Source organism: Barbus barbus (assembly GCF_936440315.1).
Source record: "Barbus barbus genome assembly, chromosome: 22".
NCBI lineage: Eukaryota > Metazoa > Chordata > Actinopteri > Cypriniformes > Cyprinidae > Barbus > Barbus barbus.
The window spans coordinates 30826258-30839852 of NC_136750.1; the positions used below are offsets into that span (position 1 = coordinate 30826258).

The 13595-nt window shown below is 30.1% G+C and overlaps 1 protein-coding gene across 1 annotated transcript in view; it reads right to left on the bottom strand.

The window, feature by feature from the left end:
* Nucleotides 1–12498: 12498 nt before the first annotated feature.
* The window catches only part of LOC306888713 (thrombospondin type-1 domain-containing protein 4-like), a gene marked incomplete at its 5' end in the record, with an annotated part of 21710 nt that continues 20613 nt past the window's right edge, over nucleotides 12499–13595 (bottom strand). The window contains one exon of the mRNA XM_079447124.1: nucleotides 12499–13595. This exon is cut by the window's right edge and continues 329 nt beyond it.

The window sequence follows — 13595 nt, forward strand, 5'->3', positions numbered from 1 at the left end:
GTAAACAATTTATTTAAATATAGCAACCACTTACCTTAAAAAATTGGTAACAATAAGATTCATTAGTTCACATTAGTTAACATGAACTAAGAATGAACAATACTTCTACAGCATTTATTAATCTTAATGTTAATTTCAGCATTTATTAATGCATTATTAAAATCACAAGTTGTGTTTGTTAACATAATGCACTGTGAACTAACATGAATAAACTATTTTTATTAACTAACATTAACAAAGATTAATAAATGTATTGTTCATGTTAGTTAATACATTAATGTTAACAAATGACACCTTATTGTAAAGTGTTACCAAAAAATGTTGTAAATTAAATGAATAATTTTTCTCAGTGTACTATGCAATATTTATACAATTTTTCGGAGCTATTTTTTCCACGGCCATTTTTGAACATGATACCAAGTGTTACTTTTATTTGAATCCTTTAACTTATCTAGATGATGTCCATGATTTCTAATGCAACAAGTGTCAGCCCATTCTAAAGAAGACAGTTAAACAGTCTTTTCATGTTTTTAGGGTTTTTTATATATTCCTACAGTCTAGGAATTTCTGCTTCATTCATATTGTTTAAATAAAAAATAGCTGGCTTTTAATGATTTGATGGTAAATGACGCTGCTTAACATGATTGAAATCAAACTATTGCATATAAAGTCAATTGTGTCAAGTCAGTTTTAAAGAGCATAAAAGAATATTTTTATGTGACTATATTATTCTTTAAGTGTTTTAAGATACAGTGAGGTCAAAAGCATGCCTTGTTGCAGAATCAGTTCATGGACAGGAATGAACACGCAGCAGTGATGCACGGATGTGCTTGATCTTGATTGTAAAATCAATGCACTGAAAAAAAGTCACAACCTTTCATTTTTAATGTCCATAAAGTGTCTACGGTGCCCAGAGAGCTCAACTCGCTGCAACTTCAGAAAACACACGCAGATAGAAGAAACATCATCAGCTTGACAACACAAATGCTGCAAATACTCACAACACAAATAAAGAAACATGCAAGTAGCACAGACCACAACCAAATAACCCAAAACTAACCTTTGTTTGTTTGCCATTTTGATTACCATTTGTATAACCACAGTTGTACAAATACCATGGTTAAACTATAGTTAGTGTAGTAAATCCATGGTTAATTTGTGCATGGTTACCATTTTGTTTTCATTTACTTTTTATATAATAAATGTAAATAAAATGGTAAGTGCTATTTAAAACGAAACCCTAAACGCATTACTCTAAAGTTTCCTGCACTCATGGACCGATGCTATCATCGTAATAAAATGTTCTGATGATGTTTTATATACATCTACATTTAGTTATTTAGCAGACGCTTTAATACAAAGTGACTTACAAATAATAGCAATAACAATACCAAATAATATATAAACAGTGAATCAAAAATGAACCGTTTAACTGCTGGAACTAACGTTAACTGATGTATGTGTAACTTAGTCCCCTCAAGGATAGTAATACGTCATTTTTGACATTGTGGGGACTTAATACAGCTTATAAATCATACTAAATGAAGTATTGTGAATGAAGAACGTTTTCTGTGAGGGGTAGGAGTAGGCTTAAGGTTAGGGTTTTATACTGTTTGTATATGGAATGTTCCCATAAATCATGGAAATCTGCGCTGGTTTAGGTGGTTTATGACGACACAGATGTGTGTTAACCTCTTAAGACCTGAGAAAAAGGTTTTAAGAAAAAAATAGTTTTTTCATGTCTTTAAATTGTTTAGCGCATTTAGAATAATGTAAAAAAAATCAAAAATGATATTTCATTCATAAGTTATGCTATGACATCAGGACTCAATTTCTTTGAAAAATTAAAAAGACATGCATAGGCAAAAACAATTGATTTTTAAAAATCACCAATACATTTTTAGTTTAGTTTTTTTTTTTTTTTTTTTACCAAAATTTGTATAAAGATGATTCTCAACTACTTTATAATAGATGTATATATACATATGTATATATACTCATTATATACAATGTATATGTAAACCAAATCTAATTTGCATATTAATGTGTTTTCGGGGCAACATGTAATGAAAAAAGAAGTGTAATAATTGAGCAGATTTTCATAATAATATATAATATTTGGATAAAAGCTTCTGCTAAATGACTAAAAGTAAAAAGTAAAGACCATCGAATACCGTGCGACTCCACCGGGCTAGGACACCTATTGAAATGTTGTTGTATGCATTTGTCAATTTTATTTAATTTCTGTATTTTCTTAAATGGGTGTGTATAGAATATTTACAGAGTGTTAACTTTTAGTTTTACTTTTACTTTTTCTTATTTGTAAGTCACTTTGGATAAAAGCGTCTGCTAAATGACTAAAAGTAAAGCAAATGTATTTAATTACAATCAGTGGTCTTTGGCATATTGATTACTAAATGAATTAAAGTTGAACTACATGCAAATTATTGTTAAGCTGATATTTTCATTCACTCATTTCATTTATCATATTGACCAAATCCCTGAGCAATAAAGTTTAAGAAAGATTCTTAGAAAATCATTAAATTAATTCTTAGAAAGATCATTAAAAATAACCAGGAAACAAGAAATTATATATGTATATGTATATATGTATGTGTGTATGTATGTGTGCGTGTATGAGTGTATGTATGTATGCGTATGTATGTGTGTATGCGTGTATGTATGTATGTATGTATGTATATATATATAGTATCTCACAGAAGTGAGTACACCCCTCACATTTTTGTAAATATTTTACACTGAAGAAATGACACTTTGCTACAATGTAGCAGAATGACACACCTGCACAAAAACTGCCCACACCTCCCAACGACCGGGCGCTCTGTCTGTCTCCAGCCGACGTAAGGAAGACCCTATCTAGGATTAACCCACGCAAGGCTGCGGGTGCTGACAACATACCCGGCCGTGTTCTGAGAGACTGTGCTGCACAGCTGACAGATGTCCTAACAGATATCTTCAACACCTCGCTGAGCCAGGCAGTCGTCCCCACATGTCTCAAATCCACAACAATCATACCGGTACCAAAGAAATCACCTGTGTCCTGTCTAAATGACTACCGTCCCACAGCACTGACTCCAATCATGATGAAGTGCTTTGAGAGGCTAGTCATGCACAACATCAAAACCAGCCTCCCCAACACACTCGACCCGCTCCTGTTTGCATACCGTCCAAACCGCTCTAGGGACGATGCAATTTCCTCCACCCTCCACCTGGCTCTTACCCACCTAGAAAATAAAGACTCCTATGTTAGAATGCTGTTCATTGACTTCAGCTCGGCATTCAACACAATAATCCCACAACAGCTCATAAATAAACTAATACTTTAACTAAACTAGTAACACACTCTCCTCTATGTGCACTAGACACTTTACACACACTGCTGCGTGAACACAATCCCACAAAAGATGCAATATATGTATGTTTACATGCTCATGCACTACAAATCATCCTGCACTGTTCCCCAACCAGCTGCTGACTCAAATGTCTCTCTTTGATGTTTGGTATGGTGGTGGCTAAAAGGGTGATATTGATGGATTGGAAGTCTACTTTACCACCCAGCTTTCATAAATGGCTGGCTGAGATGGTTGCTGCCCTCAATCTTGAAAGAATCCGCTGTTCTAAGATTGACGCTTATAAAACATTTGATAAAATCTGGGGCCCCTTCCTCTCTTATCTTTTTAAGAGTTGAAATTTTATTTTTAATATAGTACTTCTTTCTATGTTTAATACTCTGTTTAAGTCTGATTAAGTAAGGATATAAAGCTATAAATATTTTCAATGTTTTTGACAGAAGTCTTAATAAAAACAGTGAAATTGTTAAATATTATTATAATTTCAAACAGCTCTCTGTGAGTATCTGTTAAACTATAATTTATTTCTGTGATCAAAGCTGAATTTCCAGCATCATTACTCCAGTCTTCAGAGTCACATGATCTTCAGAAATCATAATAATATACTGATTTACTGATCAAGAATATAAAAACTGTGATACACTACCATTCAAAGTAAGAAGAAAAAAAAAACAATTAATCAAGGACTCATTAAATTAATCAAAAGTGACGGTAAAGTAATTTATAATGTTACAAAAATCAGCATATTAGAATGATTTCTGAAGGATCATCTCACAATTTTACTGTATTTTTGATCAAATAAATGCAGCCTTGGTGTTTAGAAGTCTTCTGTTATTCAGGGGCTGGAGGTTCAGTGCTTCTGTAGTGAGTGACGTCCTCGTCCTCAGGGTTTCTCTCTCTCAGTACCTGCTCAGTACCCATGTGAATCTGTGTGACCGTGTGCAGGATAATAATCCTGTTATATGCAGCTGCATCACATGGTTTCTCACGGGCCCTGTGGGCTTCAGCCGACCATAATACAGCATGGATCGAGCGGAGAGACTCGAGTCTCCAGCATCATAATCCTTGAGGTTACAGCGCTGGCATTTCAGGAATGGAGACAGGAGCATGTCACCCGCCTGTGTGTGACCCGCTCAAAACCCGACATCTGCAGCGCAGACTGGCCGGAAACTACTGCGATTCACAGATGCTCGATCGATGCAAAATAATCAATCAGAACAAACCAGACAAAACTAGACCAGACGTACTGATAACAGCCGCGCATCTGCAAAATAAGCAACACTGAATTAATATATTTCAGAAAAATGACTAACATGCAGGATAAAATTATGCGTGACTGGAGGAACAACAGCAGTTTCTTCTTTGACAATTTCATACAACTGAGAGGCAGGTAAAGCCTTATGTGTTGACTTTCTAGCAGCTCCTTGTTTAAACTAAATCTTTACCATAATACAAGTAATCTTAAACCACAGTAAAGAACAACATTCTCACTTCGAATAAAAACATTTTAATCTCTTATTCGAACAAAGCCAATCAACATTTAAGTCTCTTAATCGAACAAAACCAAGCAATATTTAAATCTCGTAAACAAACAAAACGGACAAACAATTAAGTCTCTTAATCTAACAAAAACAACTAGTATTTAAATCTCATTATCAAACAAAACCGACAAATATGTAAGTCTCGTAATCGAACAAAACCAACCAACATTTAAATCTCAAAATCGAACAAAACCAAGAAATATTTCAATAATGTAAATGAACAAAACCAACAAATATTTAAGTCTCTAAATGAACAAAACCAACCGATATTTAAATCTCGTGATCGAACAAAACCAACCAACATTTAAATCTCAAAATCGAACAAAACCAAGAAATATTTCAATAATGTAAATGAACAAAACCAACCAACATTTAAATCTCAAAATCGAACAAAACCAAGAAATATTTCAATAATGTAAATGAACAAAACCAACAAATATTTAAGTCTCTAAATGAACAAAACCAACCGATATTTAAATCTTGTGATCGAACAAAACCAACCAATATTTAAATCTCAAAACTGAACAAAACCGACAAAAAATTTAATATCAAAATCGAACAAAATCAAGCAATATTTAAATATCATAAACGAATAAAACCGACAAACATTTAAGTCTCTTAATCGAACAAAACCAAACAATATTTAAATATCGTAAACAAACAAAACCGACAAACATTTGTCTCATAATCGAACAAAACCAACCAACCTTTAAATCTCGTAATCGAAAAAACCAACCAATATTTATAACTCAAAATTTAACAAAACCGACAAACGTTTAAATGTCAAAATTGAACAAAAACAAGCAATATTTAAATATCGTAAACGAACAAAACCGACAAACATTTAAGTATCTTAATCGAACAAAACCCCAACCAATATGTATATCTTGTAATCAAACAAAACCGACAAACTTTTAAATCTCGTAATCGAACAAAACCAAGCATTATTTAAATCTCATAATCAAACAAAACTGACAAATATGTCTCTTAATCGAACAAAACCAACCAACATTTAAATCTCATAATCGAACAAAACCAACCATTTAAATCTCGTAATCGAAAAAAACAACCAATATTTATATCTTGTAATCGAACAAAACCAAGAAATATATAAATACTGTAAATGAACAAAACCAACAAACATTGAAGTCTCTTAATTGAACAAAACCAACCAATATTTAAATCTCGTAATCGAACAAAACCAACCAATATTTAAATCTCAAAATTGAACAAAACCAACTAACATTTAAATCTCAAAATCGAACAAAATCAAGCAATATTTAAATCTCATAATCAAACAAAACCAACTAACATTTAAATCTCGTAATCGAAAAAACCAACAAATATTTATATCTTGTAATCGAACAAAACAAAGAAATATTTAAATACTGTAAATGAACAAAACCAACAAATATTTAAGTCTCTTAATTGAATAAAACCAACCAATATTTAAATCTCAAAATTGAACAAAACCGACAAACATTTAAATCTCAAAATCGAACATAACCAAGCAATATTTAAATATCGTAAACTAACAAAACCGACAAACATTTAAATCTCGTAATCGAAAAAACCAACCAATATTTAAATCTTGTAATCGAACAAAACCAAGAAATATTTAAATACTGTAAATGAACAAAACCAACAAATATTTAAATCTTGTAATCGAACAAAACCAAGAAATATTTAAATCTCAAAATTGAACAAAATCGACAAACATTGAAATCTCAAAATCGAACATAACCAAGCAATATTTAAATATTGTAAACTAACAAAACCGACAAACATTTAAATCTCGTAATCAAACAAAACCAACTAACATTTAAATCTTGTAATCGAAAAAACCAACCAATATTTATATCTTGTAATCGAACAAAACCAAGAAATATTTAAATACTGTAAATGAACAAAACCAACAAATATTTAAGTCTTTTAATTTAATAAAACCAACCAATATTTAAATCTCGTAATCGAACAAAACCAACCAATATTTAAATCTCGTAATCGAACAAAACCGACAAACTTTTAAATCTCGTAATCGAACAAAACCAACCAATATTTAAATCTCGTAATCGAACAAAACCGACAAACTTTTAAATCTCGTAATCGAACAAAACCAACAAACTTTTAAAGCTCATAATCGAACAAAACCAAGCATTATTTAAATCTCATAATCAAACAAAACTGACAAACATTTAAGTCTCTTAATCGAACAAAATCAAGCAATATTTAAATCTCATAATCAAACAAAACTGACAAACATTTAAATCTCGTAATCGAAAAAAACAACCAATATTTAAATCTCGTAATCGAACAAAACTGACAAACATTTAAGTCTCTTAATCGAACAAAATCGAACAAAATCAAGCAATATTTAAATCTCTTAATCGAACAAAACCAACTAACATTTAAATCTCAAAATCGAACAAAATCAAGCAATATTTAAATCTCTTAATCGAACAAAACCAACTAACATTTAAATCTCAAAATCGAACAAAATCAAGCAATATTTAAATCTCTTAATCGAACAAAACCAACTAACATTTAAATCTCAAAATCGAACAAAATCAAGCAATATTTAAATCTCTTAATCGAACAAAACCAACTAACATTTAAATCTCAAAATCGAACAAAATCAAGCAATATTTAAATCTCATAATCAAACAAAACTGACAAACATTTAAATCTCGTAATCGAAAAAAACAACCAATATTTATATCTTGTAATCGAACAAAACCAACCAATATTTAAATCTCGTAATCGAACAAAACTGACAAACATTTAAGTCTCTTAATCGAACAAAATCGAACAAAATCAAGCAATATTTAAATCTCTTAATCGAACAAAACCAACTAACATTTAAATCTCAAAATCGAACAAAATCAAGCAATATTTAAATCTCTTAATCGAACAAAACCAACTAACATTTAAATCTCAAAATCGAACAAAATCAAGCAATATTTAAATCTCATAATCAAACAAAACTGACAAACATTTAAATCTCGTAATCGAACAAAACCAACCAATATTTATATCTTGTAATCGAACAAAACCAAGAAATATTTAAATACTGTAAATGAACAAAACCAACAAACATTGAAGTCTCTTAATTGAACAAAACCAACCAATATTTAAATCTCAAAATTGAACAAAACCAACTAACATTTAAATCTCAAAATTGAACAAAATCAAGCAATATTTAAATCTCGTAATCGAACAAAACCAACTAACATTTAAATCTCGTAATCGAAAAAAACAACAAATATTTATATCTTGTAATCGAACAAAACAAAGAAATATTTAAATACTGTAAATGAACAAAACCAACAAATATTTAAGTCTCTTAATTGAATAAAACCAACCAATATTTAAATCTCGTAATTGAACAAAACCAACCAATATTTAAATCTCAAAATTGAACAAAATCGACAAACATTTAAATCTCAAAATCGAACATAACCAAGCAATATTTAAATATCGTAAACTAACAAAACCGACAAACATTTAAATCTCGTAATCAAACAAAACCAACTAACATTTAAATCTCGTAATCGAAAAAACCAACCAATATTTATATCTTGTAATCGAACAAAACCAAGAAATATTTAAATACTGTAAATGAACAAAACCAACAAATATTTAAGTCTCTTAATTGAATAAAACTGACAAACATTTAAATCTCGTAATCGAAAAAACCAAACAATATTTAAATCTCGTAATCGAACAAAACCAACCATTTAAATCTCGTCATCGGAAAAACCCAACCAATATTTAGATATTGTAATCGAACAAAACCGACAAACATTTAGATCTCAAAATCGAACAAAACCAAGAAATATTTAAATACTGTAAATGAACAAAACCAACAAATATTTAAGTCTCTTAATCGAACAAAACAAAGAAATATTTAAATACTTGAAATGAACAAAAACAACAAATATTTAAGTCTCTTAATTGAATAAAACCAACCAATATTTAAATCTCGTAATCGAACAAAACCAACCAATAATTAAATCTCAAAATTGAACAAAATCGACAAACATTTAAATCTCAAAATCGAACATAACCAAGCAATATTTAAATATCGTAAACTAACAAAACCGACAAACATTTAAATCTCAAAATCGAACATAACCAAGCAATATTTAAATATCGTAAACTAACAAAACCGACAAACATTTAAATCTCGTAATCAAACAAAACCAACTAACATTTTAAATCTCGTAATCAAACAAAACCAACCAATATTTATATCTTGTAATCGAACAAAACCGACAAACATTTAATCTCTTAATCGAACAAAACCAAGCAATATTTAAATATTGTAAACAAACAAAACAGACAATTATCTAACAAAGCCAACCAACATTTAAATCTTGCAATCGAAAAAAACAACCAATATTTATATCTTGTAATCGAACAAAACCAAGAAATATATAAATACTGTAAATGAACAAAACCAACAAACATTGAAGTCTCTTAATTGAACAAACCAACCAATATTTAAATCTCCAAAACCGAACAAAACCAACCAATATTTAAATCTCAAAAGTTAACAAAACCGACAAACATTTAAATCTCAAAATCGAACAAAACCAAGCAATATTTAAATCTCTTAATCGAACAAAACCAACAAACATTTAAATCTCGTAATCGAACAAAACCCACAAACATTTAAATCTCGTAATCAAAAAAAACCCACAAACATTTAAATCTCTTAATCGAAAAAACCCACAAACATTTAAATCTCGTAATCGAAAAAACCCCACAAACATTTAAATCTCGTAACCGAAAAAAAAAACGACAAACATTTAAATCTCGTAATCGAAAAAACCCCACAAACATTTAAATCTCGTAATCGAAAAAAACCCACAAACATTTAAATCTCGTAATCGAAAAAAACCCACAAACATTTAAATCTCTTAATCGAAAAAACCCACAAACATTTAAATCTCGTAATCGAAAAAAAAAACGACAAACATTTAAATCTCGTAATCGAAAAAACCCCACAAACATTTAAATCTCGTAATCGAAAAAACCCACAAACATTTAAATCTCGTAATCGAAAAAAACCCACAAACATTTAAATCTCGTAATCGAAAAAACCCCACAAACATTTAAATCTCGTAATCGAAAAAACCCCACAAACATTTAAATCTCATAATCGAAAAAACCCCACAAACATTTAAATCTCATAATCGAAAAAAACCCACAAACATTTAAATCTCGTAATCGAAAAAACCCCACAAACATTTAAATCTCGTAATCGAAAAAACCCCACAAACATTTAAATCTCATAATCGAAAAAAACCCACAAACATTTAAATCTCGTAATCGAAAAAACCCACAAACATTTAAATCTCGTAATCGAAAAAAAAAACGACAAACATTTAAATCTCGTAATCGAAAAAACCCCACAAACATTTAAATCTCGTAATCAAAAAAAACCCACAAACATTTAAATCTCGTAATCGAAAAAACCCCACAAACATTTAAATCTCGTAATCGAAAAAACCCACAAACATTTAAATCTCGTAATCGAAAAAACCCCACAAACATTTAAATCTCGTAATCGAAAAAATCCCACAAACATTTAAATCTCGTAATCAAAAAAAACCCACAAACATTTAAATCTCTTAATCGAAAAAACCCACAAACATTTAAATCTCGTAATCAAAAAAACCCCACAAACATTTAAATCTCGTAATCGAACAAAGCCAACCAACATTTAAATCTTGCAATCGAAAAAAACAACCAATATTTATATCTTGTAATCGAACAAAACCAAGAAATATATAAATACTGTAAATGAACAAAACCAACAAACATTGAAGTCTCTTAATTGAACAAACCAACCAATATTTAAATCTCCAAAACCGAACAAAACCAACCAATATTTAAATCTCAAAAGTTAACAAAACCGACAAACATTTAAATCTCGTAATCGAAAAAACCCCACAAACATTTAAATCTCGTAATCGAAAAAAACCCACAAACATGTAAATCTCGTAATCGAAAAAAACCCACAAACATTTAAATCTCGTAATCGAAAAAAAAAACGACAAACATTTAAATCTCGTAATCGAAAAAACCCCACAAACATTTAAATCTCGTAATCAAAAAAAACCCACAAACATTTAAATCTCTTAATCGAAAAAACCCACAAACATTTAAATCTCGTAATCGAAAAAAACCCACAAACATTTAAATCTCGTAATCAAAAAAAACCCACAAACATTTAAATCTCTTAATCGAAAAAACCCACAAACATTTAAATCTCGTAATCGAAAAAACCCCACAAACATTTAAATCTCGTAATCGAAAAAAAAAACGACAAACATTTAAATCTCGTAATCGAAAAAATCCCACAAACATTTAAATCTCGTAATCGAAAAAAACCCACAAACATTTAAATCTCGTAATCGAAAAAAACCCACAAACATTTAAATCTCGTAATCGAAAAAAACCCACAAACATTTAAATCTCTTAATCGAAAAAACCCACAAACATTTAAATCTCGTAATCGAAAAAAAAAACGACAAACATTTAAATCTCGTAATCGAAAAATCCCCACAAACATTTAAATCTCGTAATCGAAAAAACCCCACAAACATTTAAATCTCGTAATCAAAAAATCCCCACAAACATTTAAATCTCGTAATCGAAAAAAAAAACGACAAACATTTAAATCTCGTAATCGAAAAAAACCCACAAACATTTAAATCTCGTAATCGAAAAAACCCCACAAACATTTAAATCTCGTAATCGAAAAAAAAAACGACAAACATTTAAATCTCGTAATCGAAAAAAACCCACAAACATTTAAATCTCGTAATCGAAAAATCCCCACAAACATTTAAATCTCGTAATCGAAAAAAAAAACGACAAATATTTAAATCTCGTAATCGAAAAAAACCCACAAACATTTAAATCTCGTAATGGAAAAAAACCCCACAAACATTTAAATCTCGTAATCGAAAAATCCCCACAAACATTTAAATCTTCGTAATCGAAAAAAACCCCACAAACATTTAAATCTCGTAATCGAAAAAAACCCACAAACATTTAAATCTCGTAATCGAAAAAACCCCACAAACATTTAAGGAGCTCATCTGATTCTCTGTGTCAACAGTTTAATGGGATTTTGCACAGTCTCTAACCCTGCTAAAAATGCCAGAAATAGCTCAGGTTTTCATTTTAGCACAGGTTAATCAAATCAAAATGTAATATTTTTATATAATAGTAACAATAATAATGATTATTTTCTTTAAATACTTATTTTTACATTATATTGAAATATTACAATATAAACATTTTGTAGTAGTAGTAATTATAAAATTAATAATAATAATAATTACTATGCTTATTACTATTATATAATTACTTCAAATGAAATTATGTCATTTTAAAATTTTAGGTCAAATTGTGCAAACAAGCAGCAAATTTGGAAGATAAATTACATATTAAATCACGATTGCAATTTCTTTACCCCAGCATTACCTTTTCTTAGCATGAGTTGTTATTATGTGATGCTGCAAACACAGATGTTTCAATTCATTTCAAGTTTCACTCAGATCAGGAGGAATAGAGTTCAACTTTAGACTTTAATCAGATTTATGAAGATCAAAAAGACATGAATAAACGGTTCTGAATGAGTATGAAAATGCTGACAAATCTGTTTCAAAACTACAGAACTGAATGTGTTCAAAATATAAATACATGTGAGTACAATAAAAAAATATGGGACTTACATGTTATTGAACAGACTGCCGGCGCTCACGTCAGTTCAAACACGCTTCATCACTGTGGTTATTATGGAGCGAAACAGTCTCAAAATTAATCATGCCACAAAACGCATTATGATGGGATGGATAGAAAACTCACATCTTATTGGCTAAAGGGAATGTCTGTCTAAAAAAAAACACTGTAAATCAGTGTCTGGCTGGAAAGTCTCAAAATACACACAAATCCACAGCGATCCAAAAGTACAGTATAAGCAATATGGAAACATTCAGAAATGTGCCAAAATATTTATGAATTGAGTTTTGCATTTGTGAATCTTATTTTTTTATTATTCAGTTTGTGTTTATAGTTTGTGAATTTGCAAACACAAATTTTATAATTATAAATATAATGCACAATAAAAGTAGCTTTAATGCATTAATTTGGCCTTGTAATGCATTGTATGATATTATGAATAATTGCAACCACAGTTATAATGCATTATAATACTCATTGTTACACCGTTAGAAAACAATGCATTAAAGCATGACAAATACTATAATGCATTACAATTATTCATAAAAAGATCAAATGCATTACGACATACATAATGCATTATACATAAAGGCATTGTTTAGTGAATGTGAACTAGCTTCCGCATTTGTGACTCATATTTTTTAAATGCATTAATTTTGAGACTATTTTAGCACCATGCGTTAATTCTGTCAGTTTGAATCATTGTCCATCTTTGTGTTTCTGCTCTTGAAGCTCATCGATGAGAGTTTATCCATCAATAACAGGCCAAAGAAAGCGTATCCGACCGGATCTGTGTTTCAGCTCTGAGGAACCAGATCCAGATTTGCAGTGAGCTGAATGCGTTCACACTGCAGTTCAATACAGCGTCGCTCCTTTGAGAGATTCACTCTGATCTGATCACACACACACACTCCATTCACTCTGA